The sequence below is a fragment of the Octodon degus genome, unplaced genomic scaffold, assembly GCF_000260255.1.
Source record: "Octodon degus isolate 3935 unplaced genomic scaffold, OctDeg1.0 scaffold00033, whole genome shotgun sequence".
Lineage (NCBI taxonomy): Eukaryota > Metazoa > Chordata > Mammalia > Rodentia > Octodontidae > Octodon > Octodon degus.
This window is the reverse complement of record NW_004524609.1, coordinates 14,910,427-14,918,226: the sequence shown is the minus strand read 5'-3', so window position 1 is coordinate 14,918,226 and position 7,800 is coordinate 14,910,427.

Below are 7,800 nucleotides of genomic sequence, written 5' to 3'. Positions count from 1 at the left end.
GTGTGGCCAGCTCAGCCCACCAGGGGGCGGGGCTGGCTGGCATGTGGTGCTGGGGGATTGAACCGCGGTCCCTGTGCTTTAGCCAAGCTTGTTCTAAGTAGGTGCTTTAGACCACTGAGCCATCTCACCAGCCCAGCAGTACCTTGTTAAGGTCCTACTTTGATGCGAGTCCTGAGTGTCACTGCCAAAAGTTGGCACTTGTGGATAGTTAATTTTGGTCTCTATGATTGAAGACATGGAAAGTCAGGTTAAGTAGGTTTCCTTGTGAGAGTCTGAGGGCTGAGATCTATCTTTTTAGGTTGGTGAGAAAGTCAGGAGCCAATCGATATATAAAGTAGGAATTAACAACAGATTTTTTTTCAGTTGAGTAGTATACTTGATTATCAAACACCTTGAAATATAAAATGTGACCAGATAACTGTTATTTCTTATCAACCATGGACATTTTAGCAGCTGAATGCCTGTAGAATGTTAACAGACAATAGTTAAACTTTTACAGAGAACATTTGATATCAACAGTCATACATAGTAGTGTTGCTTAATAGTTATAACAGATGATGAAATTTTTATTTTGTTTAGGCATCTCTAAATGTAATGGCATCAATGTTTATTAAAAGATTATCATTTGAGGGCCGGCCAAATAGCTCAGCAAGCAGGCGCAGGAGCCGGGGGTTTGATCCGTGCTGGCCCTGCCCCCAGGGCGCACTGAGATGGCAGTTGAGACCGGGCATGGTGGTGCACACCTGTGAGCCCAGCTTTTGGGAGACTATAAACAGGTGGATCACTACGAGTCCGATCTAGTAGTGAGACCCTGTAGACCCTTCCCTAAAAAATACCAAAAATTTATCATTTGACTCATGACCTTGAGTTAGCTTGTTATGAACCTCTTACTATAAATATCTGGAGCATAAGAGAAAGGCATGACCCTTATTTTATTTATTTATTTATTTTTTGCTTTTACCAAATTATTAGGGGTGTCTTCTAAGGAGATTATTGGGGGCTCTCCATTGATGAACAAATGTTGGCCACCCTCTACCCACCAATCAAGAGTCCTGTCCAACAATCTCTCCTCATCTTAATGATTTTTGTTTAATTGTAAATTAATTTTGATATTATTTAGACCAGCTGGTAACTCAGGAGAAAGCATGCTTTTAAGTTTATATGTCATTCCTTTTTTCCCCCTGTACTTAGGAAAGGGCCTACAGGGTGTACAGGGTCTCACTATGGAGGTCAGACTCATACTGATTCTCTTGTTTTCAGCCTCCCAAGTGCTGGGATTACAGGCACGCTCCATGACACCGAGTCTCAATTGCCATCTCAGTGCACCCTGTGGGAAGGACCAGCATGGCATGCGGGGGATTGAACCCCGGCTGCTGCACCCTGCTTAAGCAGGTGCCTTAGTCTACTGGCCCCAAGTCTATATTTTAAAATATATTTTAAAGAAATGGCCCTCTTTTCTTTTCCCCAACAAGTTGGACAATAGGAGAGTTTTGTATTTTAAGATGGGTTGAGGGCTGCGGAGATAGCTCAATAGAATAAGCGCTTGCCTTGCAAGTATGAGGGCCTGAGTTCAATCCCCAGTTCCAGGGGAAAAAAAAAAAAAAAAAAAAAGGATAGGTTGAATGAATGACAATGGAATATTCATGGTTTTGGGTGTCATGGATGGGTAGGTTAGCAAGGGAGGACTGAGGCTCAAGGTCCACTCAGAAGGGCTGGTGGCAGACTGGGGCAAGGCCCTGGTAGGGAGGGATTGGAAGATGCCTTGGCATCCTTCTCAGGGTTCAACAATAAATGTTAGGTATGAACCCATGCAATTGACCAGACCAGGCATTCTGATGTGAGTAGATTTACTGGGGGCATCAATCAGGGTGGCTGTCTAGGGGACCAAGACAGCAGTGAATAAAGTGGGGACAGGAGATTTTGTAGGATCTTTTAGGGAGGGTGATTGTGGGCTGGAACAGCTGATGGGGAGATATAATCTTGGTTATATCTCCAGGTAATCTTGGTTACCTGGTCTTTGGGGACCTTTAATGTTAACAAAGGAGAGTTTTGTGGTTGCTTGTCCAGGTCAAAGTCAGGTGGATCTGTTCTGCAGTTTTGGGTTTCGCTCTGTGTGGGATCAAGGGTAAGAGATTTTGGGGGCAGGGTGCCTGGGAAACCGAGAGGGAGAGTGTTTGGGGCAAGGTGCTTGGGAAACTTTGAATCCTGACCTGTCATTATATCCCATTTAAGGATAATTAGTTAGGTGAAAAATTCCTATGTATTAGATAGAGAAGATTGGTTAAAAGGGTTATTTATATTATGTCAAAATGGAGATGTAAGTATGTCACAAAATGTCATAGGATTGTCCTGCTACAATGTATATGGTTTGATTTTTAAATTTCTGTGTAAAAATATGTAATTATTGTTTTTAACATTCTGTAGGGATTTAAATATTAGAATATCCATAGTTGTTGGAAAATAACATTTAAAAATTTTGTGTCTAAGGTGTTTGAAATTTTTTTTTTTTGGAAAGGGTCTATAGGATGTTCAGGTCTCACTACTAGATTAGATTTATAGTGATCCACATGTTTACAGCCTCCCAAGAGCTGGGATTACAGGCCTGGGCCACTATACTCAGTCTCAATTGCCATCTCAGCGTGCCCTGGGGGCAGGGCCTGCAGAGCAGGCCCAGGGATCAAACCCAGGCTCCTGTGCCTGCTTGCCTATTTGGCCAGCTCTTAAGGTGTTTGATATTCAGATAGATAGTAATGTTAAGTTTAATGGCCTCTGTTAAAGGGTAATAATATCATTAAGCTTTTCTTTTGGATGTTTAACAACTAAAGGAAAGGGGGTTGAACCGTTTAACCACTGAGTGCCTGCTGAATAGTTGTGTGAGTGTTTTATTTTATTTTATTTTTTTTTTTTTTAATTTATTTATTTGTGTGTGTGTGTGGCCAGCTCAGCCCACCAGGGGGCGGGGCTGGCTGGCATGTGGTGCTGGGGGATTGAACTGCGGTCCCTGTGCTTTGCTAAACTTGTTCTAAGTAGGTGCTTTAGACCACTGAGCCATCTCACCAGCCCCTGTGTGAGTGTTTTAAATGGATGGTGAAAGCAGTAGACCATTCCATCTGTGCTCCATGGTAAAAGGCCCCCTAGGCCCTCAGAGCTGACCTCGGAGCAACAGAGCTTGAGTGGGTCAAATTTCTGTGGTTCTCTTCCTACATCATATGGTTAAAATGTAACTCAGCCTCTATAAATGGGTCACGCCAGGATTAGGGTTCATACAAGGGCACTAATTGTCACACAGACTCATACCCCCAGAAGGGGAATGGACAGAGCTGAAGAGAAGCTGGCTTTCCTTTAAGGAGCACCCACCCTTTGTCTGTCGTGCCATTGTTCAAAGTTACACAACGTACACCATAGAGAGATAGAATGGGTACAAGCCAGAGTGAACCTATAGTCCTTGACTGTATGCTGAACAACTCTAAAAGATGATTTTCTGATGACTATGGAGTGAAAATGTAGTCTCAGATGCTCTCTGCCTTTTGTGAGGTTGAATGGTCCAAACTTGGTCCTATTGGCCATATGGGGGGACACTTGATGTTAGAATTGCCCATCAAGTCCGGAACAAAGTGACAGAGCTCAATGAATGAGGCCATCTTGGCTAGTTTCCATATATTGATTTCTGGTTCAACTTCTGTCAGAGCCTCACACCTTGGCTCTGCATCTGTGTCCTGCAGGACCACAAAGCCATCCTGGCCATCAAAACAAATCCAGAAAGCTATCCAAAAGGCTCTCAGATTCAGCTCCAGCCAGACAAGCTTTATCCTTTTTGCCAAGTCTGACCCTCCTCCAAACATTCATCAGTCATACCTTACATTTATACATTCAAGTGAGCTCCTCCACTATTCCAAGGAAGAAAATAAATGGGAACAGCAGGCAGGGACTCACATGGGACCAAACAGTTCTTGGAATTTACCAGATAATCAGATGATCATTTCTCAGAATTTGGCCTAGGCTTGGGTCAAGCACTATCACAATATCACACACGGAGGAAAAACTGCTATGGAAGAACTTCTAAACTGTTGCTATTCTATCCCAGTCTGTGCCTCTGTTAGTTAGAGATGTCAAATCTGTACAAGGACTGGACTGACCCTCCACCAGGTATTCAGCATGCTGGACTTTCTTCTTTTGAAGACTTGCCAGTAGAGTTTAGAGAGATAAAGCCATGCAGAGGCTGTGTATATCCCCTGATGCTTTTCTGTACTTATTCTGCATGGCCAGAGGCATTCCCCACTGGAACAGAAAAATCTACTAAGGTTTGTAGAGCGCTATTGAGATGCTCCTTAGCTACGGGATGTTCCTCATTACAGGTGGCAACAATGAGCCTGCATGTGTGGCAGAAATAATCCAAAAGCTGACCAAAGAGCTAAAAATCAAATGGAATTGATATACAGCATGTAGGCCGTAAAGTTCTGGGAAAATTGAAAGGATGAATAGGGCTTTAAAGTCAATATTCTAGGGCTGGCCAGAATAGTTCAGGGGATTTAAGTGCCTGCTTAGGTGGGATGCAGGGACCGAGGTTCAATCCTGTGCCTGAGACTGGGAATGAGGCTGGGTGTGGTGGCACGTGCCTGTAATCCCAACACTTGGGAGACTGAAAACAGGAGGATCACTACAATCTGATCTTTGTAGTGAGACCCTATAGACCCTGTACTAAGTATATTAAAAAAAAATAAAGTCAATATTAACCAAGTATCACCAAGGAACTCAGGCACCATGGATAGATTTACCTCCTAGGGCCCTTCTCAAGGTCTGAAGTTCGCCAGACTATATACCCTTTGTGTGGGAGCCCTCCTCCCATAATTAGAGGTCTTCAGGGAGAAGACCTCTTACATCAGCTAAGTAACATGTCCTTGCTGGAACAATTTACACAGATAAGAAAACCTTTTTCTCAGATTTGTAAAAATACAGGTGAAAGACCAGCCACATTCACAGATATACCTGTCCATATATATAACCCTGGGGATACGGTTTGAATAAAATATTGGAAGGAAGAGCCTTTACAGCCCACCTGAAGAGGCCCTTCTGCAATTATTTTGGCTATCCCAACAGCTGTCCAAGCATCAGAAATCCAGCTGTGGATCCCTCACTTTCAGATCAAAATGGCTCACTCAGAGTACTGCCGGAAGGTCTATCTGGACAAATCAATTCCCCTGAAAATAATGGCAAAGAAACAACACACTCCAAGCCTTGTTCCTGTCACTCTGGACACACAGCTGAAGCTTGGAGGACAGTGGATGGGACTCCAAGTGTGACTGCTTACCCCAGTCCCTCCCATATGTGCTTGATATTGTGCTATCCAGCTTGGTTCTTACTCCCCATCCTCTTACTCATAATCTTTGCCTTGGCTTTGTGGACAGTAAACCCAGACAGGTGGGAGACAACCAGGGAGGCTCTTTTCCTTATTCTGTACATGGCTTTGTTGATATTTATTTATTTATTTATTTATTTATTTATTTATTTATTTGATACAGGGTCTTGCTACACAGTTCAGACTCCTAGTGATCCTCTTGTTTCAGCCTCCCCAGCCCTGGAATTATGGGTATGTGTCACCACACCCGGTTCCAGGGCCCTCACGGTATGCAGTACTGGAGATCAAACTCAGGACATTGCACTTGCCAGGCAGACGCTTAGACCGCTGAGCTATCTCCCCAGCTCAGACTTGTTATTTGAAACTGTGTTCGTCATTTAGAAAAAGCCTAGAACTAGCAGTTATAACTAGAAATGTCTGTTGTTCCTAATGGGCCTACATTTAATGCTAGGGTTTGGATTTTGGCTCTGTTCAGTTTAACTGAGGGAAATCAAATAGACCCAACCCAAGCCCCTGTTGAGTTTCACTTGGTAAAGAGTGACACCTGGGAGGTAACTCATTCCAAAGTCTGGAATGGACAGGGCCCAGTAATTCTTAGACTTGATCTTTGCCAAATTATTACCATTCCAGACATATGGACACCCTCTTACCAAAAAGAGCCCAGAGAACCCCAGGCAGAATTTGTTTTGGTGGCCTGCAATTTCTATCTCTGCCCTGGGAACAGATATGGACAGAAAGCCTGTAGGTCCAGAATTGAGCACAACTGTCCCTCTTGGAAATGTGTGTCCATAGCCTCCAATCCAGGGGGACCTAATAACACTCCAGTCCTTCAGTTTTGGTGTGAAGTAAGGAAAGGGCAAAGATGTACACCAGTCTTACACAATCTGATGTATCTCTCTCTGATTAACCCCATCACCTCTTCCTACTATCTCACTAAGACTTGGGGAGTATGACTCTGGTCCACAGGAAAAGATCCGAGGGGATGCTTCCCATTCAGTGATTACCTTTGCCTACCACCCCAAGATGATAAGAGTGGATTATCTTAAGGTCATCCCTCAATTAGCTGAACAAGATGAAAATGAAATAAAAGAGGCAATCCTTTTTTTTTTTATATTTGTGTGTGTGTGTGTGTGTGTGTGTGTGTGTGTGTGTGTGTGTGGCCAGCTCAGCCCACCAGGAGGCGGGGCTGGCTGGCATGTGGTGCTGGGGGATTGAACCGCGGTCCCTGTGCTTTCTTGCTAAGCTTGTTCTAAGTAGGTGCTTTAGATCACTGAGCCATCTCACCAGCCCCGTAAAAAGAGGCAATCCTAATGCAGCAGACATGGAGCATATACTATAGTGTGCTCATAATGTCCTACACACTGGCTCCCCACAGCTTTCTTCTGATGGTTGGCTTTGTCTTAAGTCTGTACCTTCCTTGTACTATGTGGTTCCCACATATGCACTTCCTCAAAGAAACTCACACAGGTGTAAAAACTAGGCTGTCGTTTTAGCTTCTCTACCTGTTTATGGAAATGTAACTTGTGTCCTCCCACCTGGCATCTCCACCATGCCTCCATGCATTTGGGCAATCTGTCATCTTGGTGGGAGCCTGACCACCCCTAATAATACACACTTCTCCTATCCTGATGGGGGAAAAAAATGCCTGGAAAGTACCCAAAAAGGTGCCTAGGACTTTGTTATCATTTTATCACAAGTTCAAACCTACAAGGGAGAGGTAGGAATAAGAGTCCTTGCCCCAACGGCTTTCACAGGTTTAAGAGGGCCACCCAGGTAATCCTGATCCTGATTTTGATGATCCTAGCTGGTTCAGTCTGGCTGGGAACAACTCCTTCAGTTGCCGGGAAAGTTGAACTCAGTCAATTAGTCTGAGGCCACTGACCCAGAACTCCAAGGTCTGCACGATACAATGCCGTCATGACAAGACCGAATAGACTCTGGCTGAAGTTGTTCTCCCGGATAGGAGAGGCTTAGACTTAGTCTTCCTATGAGAAGGAAGAATTTATACTGACCTAGGAGAAAGCTGCTGTTTCTATGCTAATAAATCCGGAATCGTCCCAGAAGGTCTGCGGAAATTGCAGGAGAGATTAGATAACCAAGCCAAAGAACAAAATCAGAAGCACAAATGGTTCCAAGGTCTACTTGACTTAGCCGCAGGGTCAGAGCCCCTGACAGCCCGTAGGTTAATTTTCCTGATATTTTGCCTGATTAATTGGATTTCTTGCTTGGTTTCAGAATGGACCAACATCAGAACTTTCTAAATGGACTTAAGAGTTACTCCTTTTTTTTTGTTTTCAAGAGAAAGAAAAAATGAAACAAAAATTAAACAAGCTAACCAGAGGGTTATAATAGCTAATACAAGGGGCCGGGGAGATGGCTCAGTGGAATAAGCGCTTCCCTGGCAAGTGCAAGGGCCTGAGTTCAATTCCCGGTTCCACCAAAAA